Below are 13,711 nucleotides of genomic sequence, written 5' to 3'. Positions count from 1 at the left end.
AAAATTAATTTAACTGCAAGCCTAAAGAATCATGGGGAGAAAGCCATGAGTTCCGTGCTTTGCTTTCTCCTCCTCTGGAATTCCGCCGCTCTCCTTGGTATTGAAACTACACTCCTTGGTAGGTGAACTTGGTCCTGGCTGGGTTTCTTGCTGATCTTCTGGGGGAGGGGCCTGTTGTAGTGATTCTCAAGCGTCTTTGCCCCAGGCGGAGTTGCACCGCCCTTACCCGGGGCCGGGCTGAGTAATCCGCTCGGGTTTGCTTTTGGGAGCTTTTGTTCCCTGAGCGCTTTCCGTAGAGTCTGGAGGGTGGGAATGAAGATGGCGGCCTCCCGGTCTCCGACCCGGAGGACCCGAGAGCCCGGGGCCCCACTCCTCAGTGCGCCCCCAGAGAACAGCGCCCAATGACTCCCGCCACCCTGGCCTCCGGCCGCGCTCCGAGCTGACTGAGCCTGCGACCGGTTCAAGGTAACCCCGAGCTGAGAGTCACTCCTCGGCTCTGTCTCTGTAGCCGGCTTCCCCATTCTAATACCTGTGAGCTCTGCAACACTCAGACACCCCCGATCCTTCTGTGACCCTGCGGGACCTGAGGCCACGCTGACCCCGCGTGGGCTTCACCCCGGTTAAGCCTCTGGAGCGATGTCCCTCAGTAGAACAGACTTTTAAAAGTCCCGATTTTGTGCTCCGTTGCTCAGCCGCTCGCCGGGAGCCAGCCCCTCCCCCCGCGGTCTATCTTCCCGTCGCTTTGGATTCACTTCTCCGCCAGTCCTACCTTTCAGAAAGTGGTTGATTTTCTGTTTCTAGAGTTGCTGTTCTTCTTCTCTTCGATCTCCCGTTGGATTTGTAGGTGTTTGCAATCTTTAGATAAGCTATTTAGCTGATCTCCCGCTACCTGAAGTAGTCTCAGCCTGCTACTTCTCCGCCATCTTGACTCCTCCCCCAGTATGTGTGTTTTAACACTAGAATTCTTTTCTTTAGTTTAAATTATTTTTTATTTTTATTTTTTTAAAGATTTTATTTATTTATTTGACAGACAGAGATCATAAGTAGTCAGAGAGGCAGGCAGAGAGAGGGAGGAGGAAGCAGGCTCCCTGCTGAGCAGAGAGCCCGATGTGGGGCTCGATCCCAGGACCCTGAGATCATGACCTGAGCCGAAAGCAGAGGCTTAACCCACTGAGCCACCCAGGCGCCCCTAGTTTAAATTTTTAAGGAGAACTGCAAAATATAAAACATTCAAAAGTAGTATAGTTCTAACTGAAGATGAGGAATGATCAACTGTCTTCTCCGAGGTAGTTTTAACACACCTCCAGAGACCCAAAGTTCCCAGATAAACAGCTGAAAAATCATCCAGAAAATAGCTAGACTTGGAAGCCAGGCTCTATATCTGGCTCAATCACCAGAGCTAAAAGATTTGAAAAAATGTTCTTGCCCCTTTGGGCCTCGGTTCTCTCACAGAATGAATGATCTCTAAGAGTCCTTCCAGTGCCAGTATTTTATTCTGATTTCTAAATGTAACTATTTACATTAAGACCTTGCAAAGAAATGTATTGGGAGCAAAATATGAAGAAAGGCACCTATGATTTACATTAGCATTAAAAGCATGTTGTTCTGAAATATGATGTACTTATTTACTCTTGAAAAATACAATAAAAAACCATCCAAACCCTTAGGGCACATTTTGTGATCTACAATCATTATATTCCATCTCTAACTTAAACCATAGCACATCACTACACAACAGAAGAAATATTTGACCTCATATGTCTGTAGCCCTCAATGTCTTAAGATCTTTGAGATTACATGTGCAATATTTTCAATCTCCCATTAGGAAGTTGGCAAGTGTCTCATTTTCACCCGGAAGTGTTGCCATTATTACCCTACATGAATAATATACAATTTGGTCGGTGGTATTTGCTTGGTTACATCACCAATATAGTTAAATACAGATTTTTATTCTAAAAAGTATATGCTCACCTTAGGGCATTCTTCACAAGTTGATTTTTTGTTTCTCTGCACAGCTGTTCTATATTATGCAAGTATGTTGTGCAGTAGTTCACATATAAATAAATGTTCAAGTACACCTGGTAAAATTAGAAATGCTGTGGGTGTTGAAGAAGTTGTAAGGGCAATGCTGAAGTGATTGCCCAGGCTGGGTAGAAGATAAATATAGTCGTAAGGAATTGGTAGGCTAGATAGGGAGGAAGGAGAGTGTCCAGGGATTTTACATCCCAGCGTTATTCAAGAGCAATGAGGAAGGTGAAAGGGACGGTCAAAGGAGAGAAGACCAAATACCTGGATCTCCGAGGCAGAGAAGAGCTGAGCTGTGAATTCTAGGTATAGACTCACAGGTGCATTGCTGGAGAGTGAAGGAAGGGATGTCTGAGGTCAAGAGAAGGTAAGTGCTAGAGGCTGAATATTTGTATTCCTCATCTCCCCCGCAAAATTCTTTTTTTTAATTTATTTTATCTCTTTATTTGACAGACAGAGATCACAGTAGGCAGAGAGGCAGGCAGAGAGAGAGCAGGAAGCAGGCTCCCTGCTGAGCAGAGAGCCCGTTGGGGGCTCTATCCCAGGACCCTAAGATCATAACCTGAGAGGAAGGCAGATGCTTAACCCACTGAGCCACCCAGGCGCCCCACCCCGCAAAATTCTTGTTAAAATCCTAATGCCTAATGTGGTGGTATTAGAAAGTGGGGTTTGGGGGAGGTGATTAGGTCATGAGGGTGCACCTCTCTGTATGGAATGCAATTGATGCCCTTATAAAAGAGACCTGAGGAAGATCCCTTTTCTCCCCTGTGTGAGGAAACAATGCAAAACAGCTTTGAATGAGGAGAGCTCTCATCAGGCCGCAGCCACCCTGGTGCCTGATCTCGGACTTCCCAGCCTCCAGAATTGTGAGAAATGAATTTCTATTGTTTAAAAGCCACCCAGTGTATGGTATTTTGATGTAGCCGCCTGCACAGACTAAGACAGTGAGTCTGGGAATGTCATGGATCATCAGGAAGGATCTAAAAATGGCTGAGGCATAACTTCGGAGCTCACACACAGATACATTACCTCACAGGGTTACTACAACATCACCTAAAGTGTTCAAGAACAATCCAGATGGCCACCAATAGGATGTGTTTCCCACATCAGGTGGGAGGCTAAAAAGATAATTCCCATAGCTCCTTCTTATTCCTAAAATTGTTATTCCCACCACCCCAAAAAATTAAATAAATAAATAAAATAAGTTAACTTGATCTTGCACAAGGCATAAGCATTTGTAATTATGAGTCAAACATTCAGAGTATATGGCAGTTAACTACAGATATAAATAAACCTTTAAAATGATAGAAGTTGGGGCATCTGGGTGGCTTGGTGGGTTAAATCCTCTGCCTTCAGCTCGGGTCATGATCTCGGGGTCTTGGGATCAAGCCCCGCATCGGGCTCTCTGCTTGGCGGGGAGCCTGCTTCCTCATCTCCCTCTGCCTGCCTCTCTGCCTGCTTGTGATCTCTCTCTCTCTCTCTCTCTGTCAAATAAATAAATAAAGTCTTAAAAAAAAAAAGATAAAATGATAGAAGTTTAGGGGCACCTGGGTGGTTCATTTGGTTAAGCATCCGCCTTCAGCTCAAGTCATGATCCTGAAGTCCCAGGATTGAACCCTGCATGGGGCTCCTGGCTCAGCAGGGGAGCCTGCTTCTCCCTCTCCTTCGCCTCTGCTCCTCCCCCTGCTCATGCTCTTTGTCTCTCTCTCTCTCTCAAATAAATAAATAATCTTAAAAAAAATGATAGAAGTTTAGAGACACTAAAGTCCTGATTTTCCATTACACAGAAGAGAAAACTGAGGCCCAGGAAAAGCACATGATTTGCTTAAGGTCAATAGACAAGTTTGACGACTATAGGCTCTTGATTAATCTCTTTTTTTCCACTCTATTGTGTTGTTTTTAAGCCATTTAAATTTTGTGCTGATTTGCAAATTGGAGATAATAGATGCCATTAGCTGGCTAGATCTGTGTGAACAAAGAGAATTGCAGATTTGAGACAACTGTGCAGATAATTCTGTTCCTAAGATGTTATAAATGTTTTAATGAAAATATCCAGGTAATTGAAACCTTACCATTTTATTTTAAAAGTATTTTTAAAAATAAATATCTTATTCTTCATTTTACTTTACTAAATGCTCAGTAAATGGAGATATTGGTCTCATCTCTATGAGGATCCCATAATAAATGATTCACTTGAGAAAGGCACTAAAAGGAGGAGAGAGAGAGAGAGACAGAGAGAGACAGAGAGAGAAAATTGATCATATTTAACATCACCGATAATGGAACAACTTTTTCATTCTTTGTACTAAGAAGAAAATATCTCATGTGATATTCTTGCTGAACATGTTTAACCTGAATTCAACCATAAGGCAACAGATATACACTATGGGACATTTTATAAAATGATGGGTCTGGATTCTTCAGAAATAACAATGTTGTGAAAGTTTTTTAAAAAGCGGAGAGACTGTTTTAGAGAAAAGATGACTAGGGAAACATAACTAAGTACAATGCATGATTCTTAATAAGATCCCAGTGAGAAAAGAGCTAAATCAGAATTAGGACAATTAGGGAAATTTGAATATAGACTATATATTAGATATGTTTATTGTACCAAGGCTAAATTCCATATGACAACAATATTGTGGCTATGTAGGAGAATGTCTTTATTCTTAGGAGGTAACATGTAGCAGGGTAAAGGGATGGTATCTACAACTTATTTTCAGGCTGTTCAGCTAAAAGAAATTATGTGTGTGCGTGTGAGTGTGTGTGTGTTCATGTTGGGGAGAGGTAGAAAGGAAGAAAAGAAAGAGCATATATGGCAAAATGTTAATGATGATTCTAGGTGAAGGGTATGATGAGTTTCTGCTGTACTTGAAATTTTTCAAAATAAAAAGTTAGGAGGGAATTGAAAGCTCTCTAAGTTTTTTTCCACCATACAAAATATATAGTAGGAAATGAATAAAATGAGAACCTTTATACCTTGCCCAGTAAATTATTACTTGCCCCAGGCAAGCATCTATTAACAAGGCTATGATGAAGCACTTTATAACACTTGAGTAACATGCTAAATAAATGACAGATCTAGCTGTGTGTCTCCTTAAGAGAGTCTCTTTCCAGTTGTAGGAGTTCAACTTTAGTAACCACGCATTTCAGAAATGATGTATATGAGAAAATCTAACCTCTAGAATAGCAGATCACCAAGGTTCCTTAATCACAACTAATCAGATGCAATGAATATGGCCTTTTCTTCCCTTTTAAAAAACATCCACCATACCCAAACAGGTCTACATTTGGCATGTGACACATATACCACTCCCCAAACCATACAACTAGAGAAAGCATAATCTAGCAGCTAACATGTAATGCTTTGTGTGTGTGTGTGTGTGTGTGTGTGTGCGCGCGCTTCCCAAACAAAGGGTTTCTAATACATGTAGTATGTAACAGGGGTTGGGAGTTGACTAGGAAGGTATCCCAGAAAACATGGTACCTGTAGAGATAGCAGAAGGTAGAGAGGGTAAAAGGATTTTGCAAAATGCAGCTGTAGAATGAACAAAGCAATTGCAGGCTAATTGGTTTATCCAGAATATAAAACAAGATTTAATGTTCCCAGAATGTCTGTGAGTTTTTTTCCTTCCCTCACCCAATAATTCCTGTTGTTTCATCTTTGTTCATTGGCGATAACTTAGTGAGTTTCCCTTTATATGAGGCAAATATTTATATGTAGATAACTACCTAAACATTTTTGAGTTTTTCTTTAACAAGAATTATCATGATTGGCATAAAACAGACAAATCAAGACTCATCCTTTGTAATTGGGACAAAGACTGATGCCAGTTTTCCCTCAAGCACATAGCTTTACACAATCATGTGGATACCTGCAAAACTGGAATTCTGTTAAAAGAAGGTGGGGAGAGCGTTTGTCGGACAGATGGCCATCAGTGTCTACTACAAGGAGAAAATAGACTCAATAAATATTTTGGAAGACCAACAAGTTGTTGGGAGGTAAAGAAAACAAAAATGGTTCTTAAGACTTTAGGCTTACATCTATTGGAATTCGTGGCAGTATAAAATGAGATAGGGAATACAGCAGAGAAAGATTTGGAAAATAAGATAAGTTCTGCTTTTATTAGGTTGAATTTGAGATGCCCTTAGAATATATAGCAAATATTTGAAATTCATTTCCGTGTTATCAGCATATGATAAAAATGAAAATTATGAGGTAGTTAGATGACCCAAAAAGAGAATGTAGCATGAAAAGCAGTGGATTGCAGAAGAATCTATAGGAGAATAAAGAAGGAGTGGCTAGGAAGGTTTTAGGGGGAACTAAGAATAAAGCAGTGTCTCATCTTGGAACCTAGGTAGAGAGACAGCTTTGAGAAACAAAGTTAGAGACATTGTCAAATGTAAAAGAGAGGTCCAAAGATGTAATTGGACTTGCCAATATGAAATCACTGGAGACCCAAAGTGAGTGGAATGTGAAAGCAGAGAAGGAAATGGGAGGTATGGATATAGAGAGAGTGATATAAACTAACCCTTTGGGTAGTTTGGGTGAAAAGGGAAAGAAAAAGATAGAATATGTTAGACAAGGGGGGAAATTAGTGCATTTTAGTTTAAGAGTAAAGAAGAGAAGGAGGAGAGCAGTTGAAGATAAAGAGAGGGAAGCAAAGGGGTAGGGAGTGAGCCTTGAACCAGGGGATGCATTCATTCTCTGGGCCAAGAAGAAATGATATGATATAGAGAAATGAACCAATGAAGCAAACATCAAGGAAAGAATTTTACTATCCTTCATTTTATCAGTGATTAGGAAGTACAGTAGTCAGGACTTCCTTTTCTTTCTTTCTTTCTTCCTTCCTTTCTTTCTTTCTTTCTTTAAAGATTTTATTTAACTATTTGAGCTAGAACGAGAGTGAGAGAGCACAAGTAGGGGGAGCAGCAGGCAGAGGGAGAAGCAAGGTCTCCACTGAGCAGGGAGCCCAATCTGGGACTCAATCCCAGGACCCGGGGATCATGATCTGAGCCAAAGGGAGACACACAACTGACTGATCTATCCAGGCACCCTAGGACTTTTCCAATTGCAAGTGTGCAAGTGATAGAAACCAATCTGAAAAAGTTTAAAAAAAAAAAAGAAGGGTGTACATTACTTCACATAATTTAAAAGGAGTATACTGTCACCAGGTATAGCTAAAACTAGATACTCAAGAGACAGAATCAAGATCTGTCTTCTTCTTGGCTCTGTTGATTATATTTTGTTTCTAGGAAGGCTATGTCTATGTGTTCACATCTCCATTCTTTTATACTACTTAGCAACAATTATCTCAAAAGGAGAAAGTGTCTCTTTTATATTCATGCTTCTGAGGTCTTAGGAAAGTTTGTGATTAGCTCACCTTGGGTCAAATGCCTACCCCTAAAGCAATTACTATGACCAAGAAGATCTGGTCATTCACACAAACCACAGACATGAGAAGGGTGAATGGGGACGAAGTGGGGAGCGGGGGTGGTAATTACCATAATGAAAGGGGAGTGGATGGTGAGCAAGCAACAACAGAGGTCTGCTTTCAAGGTCATTTGCTAATACCAATGGTATTGGGAGTTGAGTAGCAGACCTCTGAAGAATAGAGATTTGGAATAGTTTTAAAAAATAAATGGGGGCGCCTGGGTGGCTCAGTGGGTTAAGCCGCTGCCTTCGGCTCAGGTCATGATCTCAGGGTCCTGGGATCAAGTCCCGCATTGGGCTCTCTGCTCAGCGGGGAGCCTGCTTCCCTCTCTCTCTCTCTCTGCCTGCCTCTCTGTCTACTTGTGATCTCTCTCTGTCAAATAAATAAATAAAAATCTTTAAAAAAAATAAAATAAATTAAAAATAAAAAAATAATAAAAAAATAAATGGGGGCTTAACTCTGCCAAGTAACAAAACTGGCAGACAAAAACATTAGGGATCCACCTAAAGTTGACCAAGTCAGCACAGACAAGCTTTCTTCCAATAGTGTTTAGCTCTCGGGGATAAATAAAAACAATAATACTATTTATGTGTGACGTATTTCTTAGAGAGTGCATGTACTGACTTATTAAATCTTTAAATCAACTCCTTGATAGTGATGTAAGGATAAGGTTGTATGTGAGTAGAGGAGGTTGGTCATAACACTGAGATTTCACTGATGGATGCAGTGAAAGTAGAAGGCTATGAGGGAATCAAGCCTTTGAAAGCTGAGGACAGAAGTGGGGCTGGAAGGAAGCCAGAGGATAGGGAGAAAAAGAGGTTGAAACTCTGAGAGTCTCTGTGAGGTCGACTGGGATTAGGAATGAGAGAAAGACAGATGTGGAAGAACAGGAAATTGTGGTCAGGAAGCAGAATATTAGCGGTTAAGATTTTAGGGGGATTTCAGAGCCATTTCTGCCTTTCATTCCTATCTCTAATCTACAAAAATACAGTCTTAAAAATTAACTAGACCAGTATCTGATTGAGTCCTGAGTAATCTTGAACAAGAAATTTTAACTTTTTTACACAAAAAATAAAGAGAAAGGAATCCAAGCATAAGACTAAAGAAAGCCATCAAACCACAAGGTAAGAGAGAAAGAGAAGAAAGGAACAAAGAAGAACCACAAAAACAACTAGAAAACAAGTAACAAAATGGCAATAAATACATATCTATCAATAATTCCTTTAAATGTAAAAGGACTAAATGCCCCAACAAAAGTCATAGGATGATTGAATGGATGAAAATAACGAGATCCCTCTATCTACTGCCTACAAGAGAGTCACTTCAGACCTGAAGGTACATGCAGACTGAAAGTGAAGAAATGGACAAACACACACCATGCAAATGGAAGTGGGAAAAAAGCTAAGATAGCAATACTTACATCAGAAAAAATACACTTTAAAATAAGACTGTTGCAGGGTGCTTGGGTGGCTCAGTGGGTTAAAAGTCTGCCTTCGGCTCAGGTCATGATCCCAGCATCCTGGGATTGAGCACCACATTAGGCTCCCTGCTCAGCGGGGAGTCTGCTTCTCCCTCAGTGCCTCTCCCTGTTCATACTCTCTATCTCTCAAGCAAATAAATAAATAAAATCTTAAAAACAATAAAACTGTTGCAAGGCACAAAAAAGAGCTCACATAATGATAAAGGGAACAATCCCACAAGAGGATAGAGTAACTGTAAATATCTATGCACCCAACATAACAGCATCTAAATATATAAAGCAATCATTAACAGACAGAAAGGGAGAAATTTACAGTACTACAGTAAGAGTAGGGGACTTCAGCACCCCACTTACATCAATGGATAGATCATCTAGACAGAAAATCAATTAGGAAACAGTGGCTTTGAATGACACGTTAGACCCCAAGAAGCTAACTGATATATACAGAAATTCTATCCCCAAACGGCAGAATACACACTCTTTTCAAATGCACATGGAATACTCTCCAGGATAGATCACATGTTTTGCCACAAAACAAGACTCAATACATTCAAGAAGACTGAAATTACATGAAGTATCTTTTATGACCACAATAGTACGAAACTAAAAATCAACTACCAGAAAAATTCTAGGGGCACCTGGGTGGCTCAGCAGGTTAAGCCTCTGCCTTCGGTTCAGGTGGTGGTCCCAGGGTCCTGGGATCGAGCCCTGCATTGGGCTCTCTGTTTGGCAGGGAGCCTGTTTCCTCCTCTCTCTCTCTCTCTCTCCCTGCCTGCCTCTCTGCCTACTTGTGATCTCTGTCAAATAAATAAATAAAATCTTTTAAAAAAATAAAAATAAAATGAATAAGTAAACCATGAAAGCAAAGAGGAAACCAAAAAGACATGGAGACAAATGAAAACAAAAACATAATGACTCCAAAATCTTTAGGTGGAAGCAAAAGCAGTTCTAAGAGGCAAGTTTATAGCAGTTCAGGTCTACTTCAAGAAACAAGACAGAGGGGCGCCTGGGTGGCTCAGTGGGTTAAGCCGCTGCCTTCGGCTCAGGTCATGATCTCAGGGTCCTGGGATTGAGTCCCGCATTGGGCTCTCTGCTCAGCAGGAAGCCTGCTTCCCTCTCTCTCTGCCTGCCTCTCTGTCTACTTGTGATCTCTCTCTGTCAAATAAATAAATAAAATCTTTAAAAAAAAAAAAAAAAAAGAAACAAGACAGATCTCAAATAAACAATCTAACCTTACATGTAAAGGAGCTAGAAAAAGAACAAATCCCAAAGCTACTAGGAAAAAGGAAATGATAAAGATTAGAGCCAAAATAAATGAAATAAAGACCAAAAATCAGTAGAAACGATCAGTGAAACCAGACTGGTTCTTTGAAAAGATAAAATTGATAAACCTTTAGCCAGACTCAAGAAAAAAAGAGAGGGCTCAAAAAAGAGAAGAAAAAGAAAAGAAATTTAACTTCTCTGAAACTCCCATTTCTTCAGGTATAAACTTAGAGATGATAAAATGTTTACCTTATAAATTGTGTGAAAATCAAGTAAACTGATGAACATAAGATACCTCCATTTTACTGTATCCTGTATGTAACAGATGCTCAGTCTACTGTACATATTCACTGTCCCTTCTACATTAGCATCACTGTTATCATCAGTATAATTAGCTTATACATAGTTAAGAGAATCTTTAAAGAAACCATAAGGACAACACTCAGTGTCTCATTCATCATGTAGTCTTGGTGTGCCTGGGTGGCTCAGCGGGCTAAAGCCTCTGCCTTCGGCTCAGGTCATGATCTCAGGGTCCTGGGATGGAGCCCCGCATTGGGCTCTGTGCTCAGCGGGGAGCCTGCTTCCTTTCCTCTCTCTGCCTGCCTCTCTGCCTGCTTGTGATTTTTCTCTGTCAAATAAATAAATAAAAATCTTAAAAAATAAAAAAAAAAAATTCACCATGTAGTCTTAAGACTTAGCACAGTGTTTGGCACACAGGAGGACTCAGTGAATGGACGTGGAACCCCAGTTATTTGCTGCCTTCCATTTCAAGGATTACCTACCTCTAATGTCTTTGAAGAAAAGTAGTTTATTCTCATACCTGCTTCTGATTCAATCCACATTGGAACCTGCTTCTCTGCCTTACTTTATTGAACAATTATTTATTGAAACCCACTTTGAATCTGGCACTAGAAATATAACGTTGCAAAACAGCTCTGGTGGGGCTTCTGAGCACAGGGCTGGCAGACATCACTGAGATAAACTTATACATAAATGTAAAATTATAACTATGATATGCACTACTAAAGGAAGGCTATCAGGAGGAAACTGACCTAGCCAGGGAGATTGGGTAAAGTTTCCTTATGTAAATGATACTTGAATTGAGGATGAGAAAGTATTAATTTGATGAAAAGGGAATGAAAGGGCTCCCTTGGCAATTGTAATTGCCTATGTAATCTCTGTAAGGAGCAGCACACAGAGAAGACCTGTGTTGCTGGAGCAGACAGACACTGAGGGTGTCCTGTACCTGATAATGCTGGAAAGGAAAAGCAGAGACCACAAAATGTAGGGCCCAGAATCTCCACTCATTCCACCACTGGCAACCACGTGGAATTACAAGACACCATTTTTCTTGACAAGATGCTGGTCCTAGCCAAAGAAAAATGAAGAAAATGCCTTATTTCACTTTATTCTTTTCCTTAATTTCCCATTCACCACTAGCTCAAGATGGCTCTGAAGAATTTTTTTTTTTTAACAATTTATTTAAGAGGGAAAGAGAGAGGGCAAGAACACGAGCTGGGGTAGGAACAGAGGGACAAGCAGACTCCTACCTGAGCACGGAGTCCCATAAGGGCTTTATCCCAGGACCCTGAGACCATGACCTGAGCCAACGTCAGATGCTTAACCAACTGAGCCACCCAGGTACTCCTGAAGAGTAGAATTTTTCTAGGAATAAAGGAGGGGGAAATACGGCATAGTTTAGAATATGGGGCAGCTAAAAATTGAAGAGGCACTATTGATCTTAAAATGTTCCAGGGCCATCTTTCACTTCAAATTCAACTCTGATGCTAACCCAAGGCCACGTCCTCTGGGTTTCTACCCCTAGCAATTCAATTGCAGCCATTGTAGCTGTTGGCATTTTTTTTTGGTTCTCTTTAACCTGTCCAAAGTCAGTTCATAAGCATGACATCCCCCACTGCAGATGAGGACAATATGTACGTTCACAAAGGAAAGTTCATTTCTTTGTGTTTACTTCTTCAATCACAATGAACAACCAAGAACTCCTAGGTTGGCTCGCTGAAAACCAGTGAGGTTTGCTTTGTACAATCAAATTCCCTTTAACAAATTTAAAAAACAAACAAACAAACAAACAAAAAAGAAAAACCAACCCTGCCCCACTTCTAACTTTCTATTCATTTAACAAGCATTTCTAAAGCACTTAAAATGTGCCATTGACTGTGCCAGTTTCTGACATACACAAAGATGTGTAAATCATGGTCCTTGGCCTGGAAGTGCTCACAAGACAAATCATTTCAATGTGATATTTCGTGATGGTGCTCTGAGGTTTAACTGCGTTTTGTGTAAGCAGAGAGTAGAGTGATTCTCTCTGGGGAAGTGGACGGAGGGATGTCACACAGACTGTAATATTTGAGATGCGGCCTTGAAAAATGAATTGGAGCATTCCAGGGAGAGAGAGAAGAAGGTATATTCCAGCACAGAGAACACGTGGGAAGGCATACTGGAGAGTGTTGGAAAGTCTGTCTAGGGAGATGATCCAGGCGAGGTAGGCAGACTTTATGGCCTTAATAAAGCAATGATGTAACCAAATCAATTTCTTAAAATGGACTTCAAAGCTCTAGAAATGCCATGTGGCATCATAGCTGCTTTAAGAAATTTTCCTTAGATGTTGTATACATTAGGCAAGACAAATTCAGCCAGTTATCCTGGGTGTTTGGAAATGAGTTTTAGATTCCATCCAGATTGGCATTAGAAAAACCGGCAATAGATTCTAGCCTTTCTGTGGTTTGTTCACCTCCCATTTATTATAGTCCCAAATCAGCGCACTGGAGAGAGACAAGGGAATGACTTTCTTATACAAAATAAGGATGAAGTAGGTGTGCAGGTGAAATAAAATGTAACCATGAAGCTTATTCAGATAGTCCTCTGAATTACTGGTTATCTCTGTGTGGACTACCCACTATTTGACTTACTCCATCACTCGGTGAGAGTAATCATTTATTGAGTGACTATTATGTGTCAGGAGCTTTACTTACAGTAATATCTAACCCTCACACCTTCTTTTTTTTTTTTTTTAAAGATTTTTATTTATTTATTTGACAGAGAGAAATCACAAGTAGGCAGAGAGGCAGGCAGAGAGAGAGAGGAGGAAGCAGCTCCCTGCTGAGCAGAGAGCCCGATGCGGGGCTCGATCCCAGGACCTGGGATCATGACCTGAGCTGAAGGCAGTGGCTTAACCCACTGAGCCACCCAGGCGCCCCACCCTCACACCTTCTTGAGGTAGGTTTTGTCCCTATGGTAGCCACAAGAAAACTAAATTCTATAGAGATGATATATCTTGCCCAGAACAGAGTGACTAGAAGGGAATTTAATGCCCCACGCTTGTGTGTGAAACCTGGCTCGGCCACCATCTTGTCCTTAGGCAAGTTGCCTCACCTCTCCATGGCCAAGTTTCCTCATCTGTAAAATGGGGATACTTTGCTAAGCACTTAAGTCTTCATTTACCTTCATGATTGAGGATAATGGAAGGACGACATTATTCCTGAGCTAT

The 13,711-nt window shown here is 40.9% G+C and overlaps 1 protein-coding gene across 1 annotated transcript in view; it reads right to left on the bottom strand.

The window, feature by feature from the left end:
- The window catches only part of ATG10 (autophagy related 10), a 315,713-nt gene that overhangs the window by 301,193 nt on the left and 809 nt on the right, over positions 1 to 13,711 (bottom strand). The window lies entirely within an intron of this gene.

This window comes from Lutra lutra, chromosome 5 (assembly GCF_902655055.1).
Source record: "Lutra lutra chromosome 5, mLutLut1.2, whole genome shotgun sequence".
Classification (NCBI taxonomy): domain Eukaryota; kingdom Metazoa; phylum Chordata; class Mammalia; order Carnivora; family Mustelidae; genus Lutra; species Lutra lutra.
The sequence above is the reverse complement of the archived record's forward strand: the minus strand, read 5'-3'. Positions and strand labels throughout refer to the sequence as shown.